This window comes from Eubalaena glacialis, chromosome 19 (assembly GCF_028564815.1).
Source record: "Eubalaena glacialis isolate mEubGla1 chromosome 19, mEubGla1.1.hap2.+ XY, whole genome shotgun sequence".
Taxonomy (NCBI): Eukaryota; Metazoa; Chordata; class Mammalia; order Artiodactyla; family Balaenidae; genus Eubalaena; species Eubalaena glacialis.
Window position 1 is genome coordinate 16,768,922 of NC_083734.1, and position 14,056 is coordinate 16,782,977.

Consider the following 14,056-nt stretch of genomic DNA (forward strand, 5'->3'; position numbering starts at 1 on the left):
AGCAAGAAACTTGCAACACTAGTTGCCTCTGGGGAATGAAGCTGAGTGGAATCTTGTTATATAGGAAAAGGCTTAGAAGAAAACACTGTACAGATAATCGCTGTCCTGAGGGGGCCCAGGGACAGACTCTGGACATAGTCAGCATCCTGCCTGCACCTAAGCTCCCAACCACAGGCAGGGTTTCGCCTTGGTAGGATCAAAATCCACAGAAGGGCCAGAAAGCAGGTGAAAGATGGTGTGCAACACCTGGAAATGTAGGGAATATAAAGGGAGTGGGATTTCGGGACCCACTCTGGGTCTCATCTCACTGAGCAGGGTCTCGTACAGAACCTTGAAATGATCCATGATGAGTTCCCAGTGACATGGAGAGTATTAGGCAACTGCTCCTGCTTCCTGCCTTCCTGCCTCATCCTTGGAACCCTCGTTCTCTCAGCCTCTCTCTCTCTCTGTCTCCCTCCCTCCACCTATCATATTTGTCCACCTTTATTTTCTTGATATTTGGAGGGGCAGAAGAAGGAAAGGCTTAGAAAATACATTGGGAAGAGTCCAGCTGTGTTTGGAACAGACTATCAGTGCTCCTTGCCCAGAATTCTTAAAGGAAAAGAGAAAGCCGAGCTTCATGGAATAGGCTGAGAGAGGTCTGCCTGGAAACCATCCAGAAAGCTCTCTGGACACCCTGGGGGGTCTGGACAACCCTGGTTCTTATCATTGCTCCTTAATAACCCTTCGCTACATTGCATAAGGGCCCTCACTTTATAGACATCTCATTGAATCTTCACAACAGCCCTGGGAGGTGGGCAGGGCAGGCATTTTTACCCCTATTTTGCAGATGAGGAAACTGATAGCTGGTAAGTGACAGAGCCAACATTCCAACCCCCAGCCAGGATTTCAAGCCCCAAGCCTTTCTCTACATCCAGAGACAGGCCCAATGGTCTTGCTCCAGAGCATCCTGGGTGCTGGGCTCAGCGCTTATATGGAGAATGGGCAAGAATGTGGTTCATTCCATGTTGCAAACCATAGCATTCCCCACCCCATCCTCTGCAAAGAAAGAGAAGGAGCATGACCCCCAATGGGAAGAAATTCTAAAGCAGCCCCCGGGGACCTCTGGAGAAGCTGTTTGATTTATTCTAGTCCCTACTGGTTTTCTGTGCCACATTTATAAACGTCAACACTGGAAATGAAGTTCCCACTGCCTCGGGAGCTGTTGGTTGTTGCTCTTGCTCACCAAGGGTTCAGATGAAGTGTTTCCCCCTCCTCCTGACTGATAGAGAGCTGAGAATAAAAGAAAAATAAAAGCCCCCTGGAGCACCGATGGGAGGAGGCAGCTTCTCAGAAAGAGAAAGAGTGGTCTCGAAAAGGCTGATATTGGTAGAGCAGAGAGGGTGTGTGTGTGTGTCTGTGTGTGTGTGTGTAAGGAAAAGATCCAGCTTTTAAGGCCACGTGGAAAACAAATACGTTCTATTTATGTAGAGAGAAGGAAAATAGCGGTTCATTTCAGGAGCTCTGACACAAGATGAGGGAAGGAAAAGATGTCCGTGAGGCTGTCTTTGTAACTTCTACTCTCCCTAAGCAGAATCTGCTATCTTCTGGGGTCGGGAAAGGGACAGAGAGGCTAGCAGAGACTTAGAGCAAGGGGGTCCTGGAGGAAAGTGGAAAGAAATGAAAGGTAAAGGTTCCCAAAGGACCACACAGATACAAGGCATTGTCATTATTAACACAACCAGTGGCTGAGATTGGAGACGCCCTGCTGGAACTGACACGCACACTATACAATAATACCTTCCCTTGCTGGTCTCCTGAATCTGTGATGCCCTCTGGTCTTTGAGATATGCTGGTTGGGACCAACGCCAACAGCCCTGACCAAGCGCCTGAGAAATGAAGCAGTTAACCAGGGATGGCCTCAGTGGTTCCCAGATCAACAAGCCATTTCAAAGTTGCTTTTAATTTGATTTTTTTGTACATGTATTTTTTAAAGTACTAAACCAAATATTTCCAAATGACCATTGTTCTCTTCAAAGTCTCCCCCTTGAGAGCTTGCGTTGTTAATCCAGTGGCACTCTGTGTGCGGCCCAAATCATCTTGAAGGGTGATGTGTGAAATACTTTCAGGGCCAGTTTATAACCTGGGGCAATAAAATGTCATGTTACTTTATAGGGGGTTCCTTCTTTTCCCTTAACTTGATTTATCAGACCTGTTTCCTGGTAACTTTTGCCCCTTTCCAAGTACCAAATCCTCTGCCAATCTGCTTTCTCAGAGTGGTCTGGAATGGTCCTTGGAGGACAAGATTGTTCAATTATTAGCAAAAGAGAGAAACACACAAAAGGAAGAAGAATTGTTATGTTAATGCGATGGGACTCTGGGTGGGTTTTCTCTTTTCACTTTCCTCGTGTGGATAGAAATGTTTGGGTTTTTTTAGCGTGGAATAAACAAAATGTGGTATATTCATGCAATGGAATATTATTCCGCCTTAAAAAGGAATGAAATTCCTAACACATGCTGCAACATGGATGAACCTTAAAGACATTAAGCTAAGTGAAATAAGCCAGTCACAAAAGGACAAATACTGTATGATACCACTTATATGAGGTACCCAGAGCAGTCAAGTTCATAGAGACAGAAAGTAGAATGGTGGGTGCCAGCAGTTGAGGGAGGAGGGAATGGGAATTACTGTTGAATGTGTACAGAGTTCCCCTTGGGATTATGAAAATGTTCTGGATGGTGGTGATGGTTGCACAACTATGTAAATGTACTTAATGCCACTTAACTATACACTTGAAATGGTTAAAATGGTAAATTTAAAAACAAAAATAGGGAATTCCCTGGTGGTCCAGTGGTTAGGACTTGGCGCTTTCACTGCCATAGGCCCAGGTTTGATCCCTGGTCCGGGAACTAAGATCCCACAAGCTGCGTGACGTGGCCAAAAAATAAAATAAATAAAATGGTAAATTTTATGTTATGTGAATTTTACCACACAAAAAAGTGTGGATAACAAAATCAAATCTACTCTCAAAAGATGAAGACTTGACATCACTAATATTCTAAAGAATTTGCTACAGGGTGAGCCAAGTTCCAAAGAGAAAGGCCCCAGATATTCTTTGCTCTGGAGCAAAACTGGAGTGCTGGGGTCAGGCTGGTGCTGGGCTCAGGCTTCTGCTCTGAGACAGCTCCGGGAAGGGGCCACCTCCTCCAGGTCTTCTGTTCTCTCATGTCCCATAACATCATCCACCTGCCACGGCTGCTGTAACACCTCTCCCAGTCCTGGAACATTCCACAGCACAGCGTGGGCCTCCCTGACCTGGCCCCCTGGGGTTGGTCCGCTCCCCTGGCGGTGCGAACAAGGCTACAGCAAGTCCTGGCTCTGCTGGTCAGGAGGCTGCTGAGGTGGCTTTTTAATCCTACAGCCGTGCCGTCCTAGTGATTGCTTTTATTAGGAAATGTAATGAAAAAGACTATATGAAGGCCCTGCCAGAGAAAAAAAAAAAAAAAGCTAATAAGATTCTGCACCAAGTGTGGCGAGAAAAGAAAAGGGGGAAAAAGCACATTAGGAGTCAGATAATGAGATAAATGAAAGACCGCAGGGAAGATCATTTTTGCAGACTTGCAGGATGGTTGTAAAATTTTTAATTTGCTGAATTCTCCTTTTTCGTTGTCTCTGACTCTCCCCATCTCTGCCTTTCACTCTTTCTAAGCTCTGAATCTTGTCTCTGTCTTTCTCTCTTTGCCTCTTCCTTTCTCTCTTGGTTTTCCTCCCTCTGTTTCAGCTCTTGCTTTTCAGGTGTGTGTGTATGTGCGTGTGTGTGTGTACGTGGGTGTGGGTGTGTGGGGGTGTGTGTGTGTGCGGGTATGTGTGTGTGTCCTTTCACTGTGGCCAGACCCTGCCTCTCAGAACTTGGGTCGGAGGATGGTACCTTGGGCAGCGAGGCCCCACCCCGTCAGAAGGAGTAAGAGGACAAAAAATCCCCCCCAACCCCGCTCCCCACCACACACACCTGCCTTCCAGGGAGCTGCTGTGATCCTGCTGAAGGGAAAGAAAGGGAGACATCAAGGGAAGAAGGAGGGAGGAAATGGGACTGTGAGGAAGGACAGGAGATCAAAGACCAGGGAAGTAGGGAGGAAGAAAAAGCCCCCGCTGCTCCCGCAAATCAATTCTCAGCAATGCCCGCCCTTCCATCTGTGCTCTGAGCTGCTGAGAAGAATGCCACCTCTGTGGGATGCCAGGCCTGAACAGAAGGGTTCTGGGACACTGGGCAGGCACACAGGCCAGGCTGCTAGGGACCACTGGGCCTGCCTGGCCCTGATGGGAGAGGTTCCGCTTCACTAGAACCACCCTCTCACGACCTGTAAGGCTGTAAGGATGTCTTCTCCAAAATCTAGTTTCAGTACTTGCTTTGGCGGACTTCCTCCTGTTCCACACTTCTACAATGGGAGGGATTGAGGGTGGACACAATGAATAGCTTCCCCACAGGGAGGGGGGTGCCTGTGAAAGTACAGGAATGAATGGTTCAGAATGGAAGACACATTGTTAGTTATTAGGAAAATCCCTCTCCATCCTCCGTCCCTTGTTCCTTCCCCGGTGGAGACTACCTGCTCTGTTTCCCTCCCAGGGAAGCCATCTCTCTCTGTGCTCCACCTCCTGCCAAAGTGTGCTGCTGGTTACCTAGGGGATGGGCATTTCCCGTACCAGCTACAGCAGAAGATGAAAGAGCCATGAACATCAGCAAGGTCCATGGGTATGAGAGGACCTGTTAGAAATCTGGCAAAAGACCTGCTGAAATCTAATTCGTGTCTACAGAACTCTGGTAATCACAGGGAGCCCTCCAAGAACCTGGGGAGTGTGACAGTGGGGCCTCAAGTCAGGCTGGGCACAGGAAGGGGGCTGGGAAATAAGGTGAATTGGGACAGAGACAGGCAGTCCCAAGAGGGAAGATGGAATAGGTTCAAGATCAGTTGGGAGAGTTGCGATTTGACTGTGGAGTAAAATAAGCTGGGAATAAGGGCAAATACACCTAGTTAGTGCTTCCTACACTCCAGGCTCTGAGAACCTGAGAATATTTACTTCTTTAATCCTCACCACAATCCTATGAGGGTGGTACTGTTGTTAACATCTCCATTTTACACATGAAGAAACTGAGGCACAGTGAGAGGTGAAGTGGAGGAAAAGGGATTCCAATCTCCAGAGTCTGTGCTCTTAACCACTTCTCTCTACTCCTCCAGAACAGAAGACAAGTTTGGCAAAGTATCAGAGACTAGTTGAGAGGGAGAATAGCACTGTGGTAATGAACGTGAACTTCTGGGCCAGATAGCCTGACACTGACTAGCAGTATGACCTTGGGTAAAATCCTTAGAATTTAAGGTCACCCCTCAGAGTGAACTGAGAAGTGCCTGAAGGCTTATAGGTTTAAACACTGGCACAGCACCTGGCCCCGGAGCTCAGTCAGTGGCAGTTTTTAACACCGTTACTCTGCTCCTCCCATGAGAGGAAGGGAGTATCTTCCGTGCTTGGCAGCTGGCAAGCCTCAACTTCTCACCTCTGAGAAACATTTCCAGAAATGAAAACGGGCCCTTCCAAGGATCAACTTCATAGGGGCACAGAGCACTGCAAACAGGCCCAACACCCAGAGCACAGCCCCTGTCCTCAGACGCCCCCTGCCCCTGCTCTGACCAAGTGACCCCCGCAGTTCCCAGGCCACGGGAGCACCCCCCAGTCTTGTGGCTCATTGAATTGTTTCAGGGAGTGGCTGTCACCACCACCGCCACCATCCTCTTTCCCTGTCTCCTTCCCTCCCCCAGCCCCTGCTTTTCGCTTGATGGAGAAAGCACAAATTAGGCAGAAAGGAAAATGTTGACAGTTCCCAGCCCTCCCTTGCTGGGGATAAAGAGAAATACGTTAACAGTTGAAGCTTTAGGCGGATCAAACACAGTTTGTGAGATGCTTCAAATGTATTATTCATTTCACCAATGAGATGCAATCTTGGGCTTTCTCTTTTCGCCCCATCAAGAGGAAACCTCAGCTACCGTGGAGATGCTGGGCTCCAGAGAGGAGGGGCGCTTTCAGAATGCCATCTTTTCAATATTAATTCAACAAGTCCATCTCGTGTCCCTCTTGTTCTTCCCAAAGACTTCCAAATGGGATGGGTCAACTTGCCAGAGAATCTAAGGGAACAAAGGCTATAGGTGAGACCCACAAGAACTGGGCAGCAACAGGCACCTAGAATCAAAGGGAAGACTGACTGTGACATTTAGAGGAGGCAGGAGTTGGAAGGTCCTCCACGTGCCGCATAAACTTGAGGGATGTAACTCTCAAGGGCTCAAGAGCTCTAAGAGGAGTCATCTCAGCTGTGCCTTTAGCTCTGAGACCCTCACAGACAGTGGGGCTACACTCAGCCTATGGTTGGACGCCTGGAGGAAGGATCTGGATCCAGACTCAGGTGCTTGATGCACAACCCTTAGGCCTTGTGATTAGGACTAGCTGAGGCTCCTGCCCTCCTGGCCTGAGGGTTGGCACTCATTCCTTGCTCCTTCCCCTTTTCACTTTGGCCACTGAGGTCCCCTCGGGGCTCCTGCCAGCATCCCAGGGGTCTGAGGCACCAGAGCAGGCTTCTCGAACCAGACACTGCCCCCTTCTTGAACGTCACCCAGAGAAGAACCAGTGCCAGCCTCCCCTGGCTTTGCCCCACTATCTCACAAACCTTACACTTGTGCTGTGCCGAACAAATCGGAAGTGTGGGTGGGGAGCGGGCACTGCTGGTGGAATGGCAGATTGAAACAGCCTGTAAGGAAATTTGACATGATGGATCAAAAAGCCCTTAAAGTGTACATTCCCTTTAGCAATTCCATTTCTAAGAAACTGCCCCAAGGAAACATTGGATGAGTGTGCAAAGATGTACAAAATGTCCACCCCAGCTTTGTTGATAATGGCAAAACCAGCAAACATCTTCAAACCACAATAAGAAAGAATTGGTTATGGGACTTCCCTGGTGGCGCAGTGGTTAGGAATCCGCCTGCCAATGCAGGGGACATGGGTTCTATCCCTCGTCTGGGAGGATCCCACATGCCGCGGAGCAACTAGGCCTGTGTGCCATGGCTACTGAGCCTACGCTCTGGAGCCCGCGAGCCACAACTACTGAGCCCGTGTGCCACAACTACTGAAGCTCACGAGCCTAGAGCCCATGCTCCACAACAAGAGAAGCCCGCGCACTGCAACAAAGGGTAGCCCCCGCTTGCTACAACTAGAGAAAGCCCACGTGCAGCAACGAAGACCCAACACAGCCAAAAATAAATAAATAAACAAATAAAAAAAAAGAAAGAAAGGATTGGTTAAATAGTTGCCTTCGGATGCAGTCATTTAAAATCAGATTCTGGAATATTGGGGGGAAGTAATGTACAAATATATTTGCATTCTAAATTTCATATAATAAATACAAAGCAAAGTTCCCCCTCACCCTAACCCAGTCCAGTTCCTCTCCTCAAGATACCAATTATCAATTTAGCACATATCCTCTCAGACCTTTATTTTTGAAGACTCAATATTTAATGTAAACAAGTAATAAACTCAGGTTATGCAAGTTTGTAACTAGAGATGTGTGTCAGTGCAAAGAGAAAAGGCTCACTGATTATACACCAAAACGTTAACAGTATTCAGCTCTGAATAGTGGGATTGCATATGATTTTTATTTCCTTCTGCAGGAATAATTGTATTTTCTACATGAACAGAAAAGGGAAACAATGCTATTTTTAAATATAGTAAAACACAAGGAATGGATAACATTGGCTGCCTCTGAGGAATGAGAGAGACAGTTCACCATATACCGTTTTATGCCTTTTGAATTTTGCACCTTGGGCACGAATTACCTATTTGAAAAATGAATAAAATTCTTTAAAATTTAATATGGCAATAAAATAAAATGAGGGGCAGGTGGAGAAGACCTCTGAAGGATGGCAAGCCCTGGTATTCTGGGAATCTGCAAAATTCCTTAAGCTGTAGTTATACAATAATTTCTGAATCTGTTCAGGATTCACCCCAGTAGTGCTCGACTCTTTCTGTCTCACCAGGCAAGGAATTAGGGCCTATAACCTAAGAAATGAGGTAGGGTCTAAAATAAACCAGGCTGCCAGCCAGAAATAACTCTGCAATAATTTACAGCACAGCAACAATAATGGCTTCCTTGAGCCCGCTTTCATACTTTTTCAAAGTACTTTTCATCTCCCTTTGGTTCTCCAAATTTTCCTTGAGGGGACTTGCTGCTGGCAGGTTCCTGGGCAGGAAAGGGTGGAGCTGAAGGCCTTGTCTAAAGGGCCATTGTTTGCAGTCTGCCCCAAAGATCCACATTTCCCAGGACTGGGTGTTGGGTCTCAGACAACAGTGCTCTCTCCTTTCCAGATCATCTCATTCATCAGCACCCAGCCTGTCACCTGTATATGAGCCTCAGGTTCCTAACTTGTAATATGAGTGTAATCAGCCTCGCCCCTCAGACTGAGATGTGGGTGATGGTTGATAGACTGTAGGGCAGAGTGCTGCCCAGGCAGAACAGAGAGTCCCCAAAGCTGAGCGGCTTCCAGGAAGCCCCCTGGGTGGGGGGCAGGGAGGATCTAGACAGCCCCTCACGTCCTGCCCAGAGACCTAGGCCCAAGGGTGAACCCCCCCGCCTTCACGCTGCTCAGCACAGGGGTGCCCACCGGTGATCCCGTCTCACCTAATAAATTCCTGTCAGAAAAGCAGTCAGGGCCTGGGAAATAAATAATGATATTTAACACTTTGTAATAACAACAATTAACCAGTAAATAATGTCCTTTAAACTGCAAACGCTGGAGTAAATTAATTCTTCTAATGAGCTGTCAGGCACGGAAGAAAAAATGTCCCCGTTTCCTTTGGTGCCACGAGGCTGCCGTGTGAGCAGCTAGGGAAGCTCACCTCGGGCCCCGGGAGCTCATTACCGGGAAGCAGGCGGCGCGGATTTCCCGGGGAATCAGCCGGCCTCGCCTGCTCCCAAGTGGGCGCTCCGCCGCAACCCCCCACCCCCACCCCCGCCCCTTGCGCACCCAGCGCACCAGGCCGGCCGCATCCGCACCGCGCACGGCCAGGTGCCGGCTGCAAAGGAGCAGCGCCGAGAGCATTTCAATTAAAGACGCCCCACTCCCTCTCTTTCCCCTGCCTGGGCAGCCTCAGCCTCGAGGTGGCCCGGGCCAGGAGTCGAGGACCGAGCTTGGGAGAGAAATCAGGGCGCATCCTTAGTCCTTGCTGCGTGACCTTGGAGAGCTTTCCTGCCCTCTCTGGGCGGGGAAGTCATAAATGGAAATGTGAAGCTAATCAAACCAGATGTGATTACTTCTGAGCTCCCGAGAAGCCTGTGACCATAAAAAGACACCTAAGAGTAAGGCAGCTCTTTATGTACTGAATCAGAGTAATCTCCAAGATATATTGTCAGGTGACAAAAGCAAGGCACAGAACAGTGTGCGGGGCTATGCTACATCTTGTGTATTAAAAATGGGACTAAAGAAAGAGAATATGTGTCCCTATTTGCTTGTATATGTGTGGATAGGAAACGCAGAACACCGCCTGCCCCTGGGAAGGGGAACAGGGAGATTGGGGTGGGAGGGAGGATTTTCAATGAATCAGCTTATTTTTTGTACCTTTATTTTTGGAACCATGTGCAGGTATTGCCTGTTCAAAATATAGAGTCACACACATCAGAGGTCATCTTGTCTCTCAGTAGCTTTCAGGAGGTGGGAGCCACAGGGGGCAGCTGAATTGAGACCCCAGCTGAAACCCCTCCAGAGACAGTGCTGCCTCTCTGATAACCTCTCCTGGAGACAAGCTCATGAGTCCGGAAGTGCTTCCAGGATCTATTCCCATTCCCTCCTGCTTTCTTTGGAGTTTCTCTCTTCATGCGCTGTATTTGGTGGGTGAAAGAGCTGATAGATGCAAAATGGGGATGGCGGGTGGGGGGGTGGCTGGTGAGGAGCAGCCACAGTACAGAGAAGAGGGAGTGCAGGCAATCCCAGCCCTCTGGAGCATATAGGCCTGGGTTTGAATCCACATCTGTCACTCCCTAGCTGTGTGGTATTGTATGTCACTCTCCATTGCTAGGCTTCAGAGTCCAGACATCCCTGCCTCCCTCAGGAAAGACGTAAGATGCTGAGCCTGATGAACAGGCATCCACCCCCGCAAGATTCAGCTCACGCCCTTTGCTCCCCAGGACAGACAGAAGACCCCCTTCACAATCCAGGGCCATCTGGCCCGCAGACCCAAGCCCTCCCCAGCTGCAATGCCCAATCCCAACCCCCAAAGGAGGTAGATATATGGCCTCCCTATGGTTGGTGTAGCTTTGCCCACTTAGCACCTAAATTGTTCTAAATCCAAACAGGCTCAAGGTAGCTGGTGGCTGAGAGATAGTGTTGGAGGCAGAAAATCAGCCAGGCTCAGGGCTCAGTCACAGCCCCTGGGGGGCTACTATGGGGCTGGGGGTGAGGGAAGGGGTGGAGCAGCAGGGCTCCCAGCCCCCATCACTATCTGACCAACTCCCTTCTTATCTGTTTGTATCCTTACCTTCCTCATTACCTGTCTCCTGATTTTATTTTATTTTATTTTTAAATTTAGTTATTTTTTATTTTATTTATCTTTGGCTGCATTGGGTCTTTGTTGCTGTGCACGGGTTTTTTTTTCTCTAGTTGCGGAGAGCAGGGGCTACTTTTCGTTGCGGTGCGTGGGCTTCTCATTGTGGTGGCTTCTCTTGTTGTGGAGCAAGGGCCCTAGGCGCTCAGGCTTCAGTAGTCGTGGCTCGCGGGCTCTAGAGCACAGGCTCAGTAGTTGTGGCACACGGGCTTAGTTGCTCTGCAGCATGTGGGATCTTCCCGGACCAGGGCTCGAACCAGTGTCCCCTGCATTGGCAGGCCGATTCTTAACCACTGCACCACCAGGGAAGCCCCTATCTCCTGATTTTAAAGAGTTTCTTAGCTAAAATATATTTTAAAAGCCCTGACCTTGGCCATTCAGAACTGGGCACCCAAAGCATGGGGTTCCAGAAAGAGGAGGCGCAAGAGAAGGGGAAAGGGACCCAGTACATGTTGAGCATCTGCTGCATGCCAGGCACTCCTAGGTATTCCACCTGCAGTGTTTCATGTTAATCCTCACAACCTGTGATTTGGGTAATAGTATCTCCACTGCAGAGACTGGATAAGAGAAGTTCCAAGAGGTTAAGAGACTTGCCCAGGGTATTGGACTATAGTGATTGGGCTAGAATTTGAACCCAGATCAGCTGACTCCAAAGTCACATCTCCCAACACCCTGCTGCCTGTCCCAGGCCCCATGCCTCACCACCTAGATAGACTAACACGGTTGGGGAGAGGAGGGGAGTAAAAGCTGAGGTGCAGGAAGCTGGCCAGCTGGCCTCCTGACTCATCTCCTCAACACCCTCAACTCAGTACCTGCAGCATCAGGTGAAAGTTCAGGGAATAATTGCTGATCCTGAGAATTCTGGGGAGGCTCCCTTCCCTGGCAGGCTGGGGGAAGAGGAATGGCTTCATTTAACCAGACAGGATTCAGGCAGGGGGAGAATGAGGGGATCTCTGATGGTATGTTTAGGACAGAGTGGTGGCTAAGGCTTAGGGAAGGGGGTCTAATAGACCTGGGTTCAAATCCAGGCTCCATCGCTTACAAGCTGTCTGACCCAGAACAAATTACTTAACCTCTTTGAGTTTTGGTTTTTTCTTCTACAAAATGTGGAAATTGTTTCCTCTCTTTGGGCTGTTGTGCGGGTTAAGAAGATGAGGGGTGTAAAGTTCTAAGCTTACTCCCTGGGCATAAAGTAAGCACCCAATAAATGGCTGTGTCTGTACGGGTGAGCTTTTTTGCTGCCCTGCTAGACAAACTCCATCTCCAAGACCAAGAAGGGCAGTTATCCTAGTGCCTGAAATAGGCAGACTACCTCTGTGATTCCCAATTTGGGAGGCAGCCCAGAAAGGCCTCCAGGCTTGGTTTTTGCAAGGGGCAGCGGAAAATCGGAGCTGAAGCCAGCAAAACGAGGTTCCCAGCAGCAGGTCTGAGTCAGCTCCTCCTGGGTCTCGGGGTTCAAGAGCCTTCCACAAGGTCACACAGCCTCCCAGTCACCCTGTCCTCTATACGACTGCCCCCTTGGCCTGAGCTCTCCAAGGACCCTGGACACCTGTGTGCATGAAACACCAGCTGGGAAAGAGGAGTGCTTCAGTGAGCAGAGGAAGCTGGTCTCGGCCACAGGGAAATTAAAACCAGCTTGCCCAGCGCTGAGTTACCATGTCGCCTGAAATCAGATCGATTTCTTGGGCTTGTGACGACAGTGTTGCAATTGATTCGTCTAGATGGCGAGGAGTTTATCTATTTGGAGCTGTCTGTCATTGATCTGAATAAGCTTCTAAAATAGCCCAAATACCTGGTGAGGGCGAGGTCGCCACCAACTCTGGTTCAATATTAATTAGAATAATGAACAGGCATGAGGAAGGTTGGTTCGTTGCTTGCCCTGCAGGGCTGGCCTCTGTGAAGTTTGGTGTTTAATATTCATTGTGGGTCAACCTGTACAAAGAGCTGGTGGACACTCCTAAACTGAGGGAAGTTTGCATGGGTGGTGATGCTGTTCTCTGCTTCCATGGGACAGAGAAGGAACTGGTGCTGCTGAAACAGGCAAGATTTAGGTTAGACCTCAAGAAGGACTTACTAATGACCGAAAGTGGATGGATAGAGCATTTCATTCACTTATTAGCCTGGACAAGTTATTTCTGAGTCTCTTTCCTCCTCTGTAAATTGGGGATTATAATCCTTAACTTCTCAGAGCTGCTGCTACTGCTATTCTTGGCCAAAAAAATAAGACAAAACAAAACTCAAGGCCTCTTCTGGGCTGTCTGCTGGTTCAGGGAGAAGCAAACGGTCCTACTTTGGGTAACAAAGCACCTGCCCTTCTCAGCCTTGACAGAGTGAGCATTTGGTCAGTAGAGTTATTATTATAATAATTGTTAATTCTATGATATTTACTGAGCACCTGTTACACGCCTGGCCCTGAGGAAGAACTAGGAAAGAAGCCATGATTGCTTTGAGGAGACCTGGGTTACTATGGGAAGCAGGACATCCCACTTGCTGGAGGCTCTCAGGGGTTAGGGAGAGCCCGCTCTCTGGGAGACAGCTTGGAAGGCAGGCAGATGGACGTAAGGACCTCATGGAGTGGGCACAGGTCCCAGGCAGGGTTACCCAGCAGAAGACAACTATGCTAAAAATCAGTCCACAAGAGCCCTTCCAGAATAACATTCTTCCAGGAAGAAGAGGATCCTGCCCTCAAAGGATCTAGCAGAAATGTGATTAGACTTCGTGGTTCTGGTCTGCAAGAAGCAAAGAATAACCAGCTGACTCCCACTGCCCCTGAAGACACCAGCTGAAACTGCAGCAAGAAACATGGAGGTCAAATCAACATAAGGACTTCCTGGCTGAGATTTGGAAAGTGGTGAAGGAGACCCTGGATGGAGAGACTCCCGTGTCTGTCTGGGAGCCTGCCCTACTGCCTTCCTTGTGACATTCCTGCCTCTGTTCCTACAAAGCTCTCCTCTTTCCTCCAGCTCGGCTGCTGGTGGAGACCCCCATGGCCAGCCTTAAGAGAAACATCAGAAGAAAGTTAATAGCGAAACGCTCTGGCGGATCTAATTGATTTTTTTCCTATTGGTTCCCTAATATAGGCAACACTGTTCCTGCCGCTTTTTCGGGCTGGAGATTATGTCATAAATAAAGAGGTTTGCTCCCTATATCCATGTGCTTATCTTTAATAAGTTAAGAACTCGACATGCTTTAGGAGGACTTGAAATAAGCTAAGGATCTTGTGTTGACGGCTTCAGCTGCGGCAGTGGCAGCCGCAGCTTTATTTCAGCAGAGGGGGAGGGAGATGGCTGAGGCGAGGCAGGTGGTGGGAGAATTTGCATTCTTTGGGCTGCACCGGGCCCAGGCTCAGCCGGAAGAAGAGAGGGATGGGAGGGAGAGCTGGGGGAGGAAATTCGTGGTGGCAGATGTAGCAAAATGGCTGGGCAGGGCCCATGAGGCTGGGGG

The 14,056-nt window shown here is 49.0% G+C and overlaps 1 long non-coding RNA gene across 1 annotated transcript in view; it reads left to right on the plus strand.

The window, feature by feature from the left end:
* The window catches only part of LOC133080564 (uncharacterized), a 43,847-nt gene extending 30,279 nt beyond the window's left edge, over positions 1 to 13,568 (plus strand). The window contains exon 3 of the long non-coding RNA XR_009698540.1: positions 13,279 to 13,568. This is a non-coding gene — a long non-coding RNA (uncharacterized LOC133080564). The remainder of the gene's footprint in view (positions 1 to 13,278) is intronic.
* Positions 13,569 to 14,056: the final 488 nt, after the last annotated feature.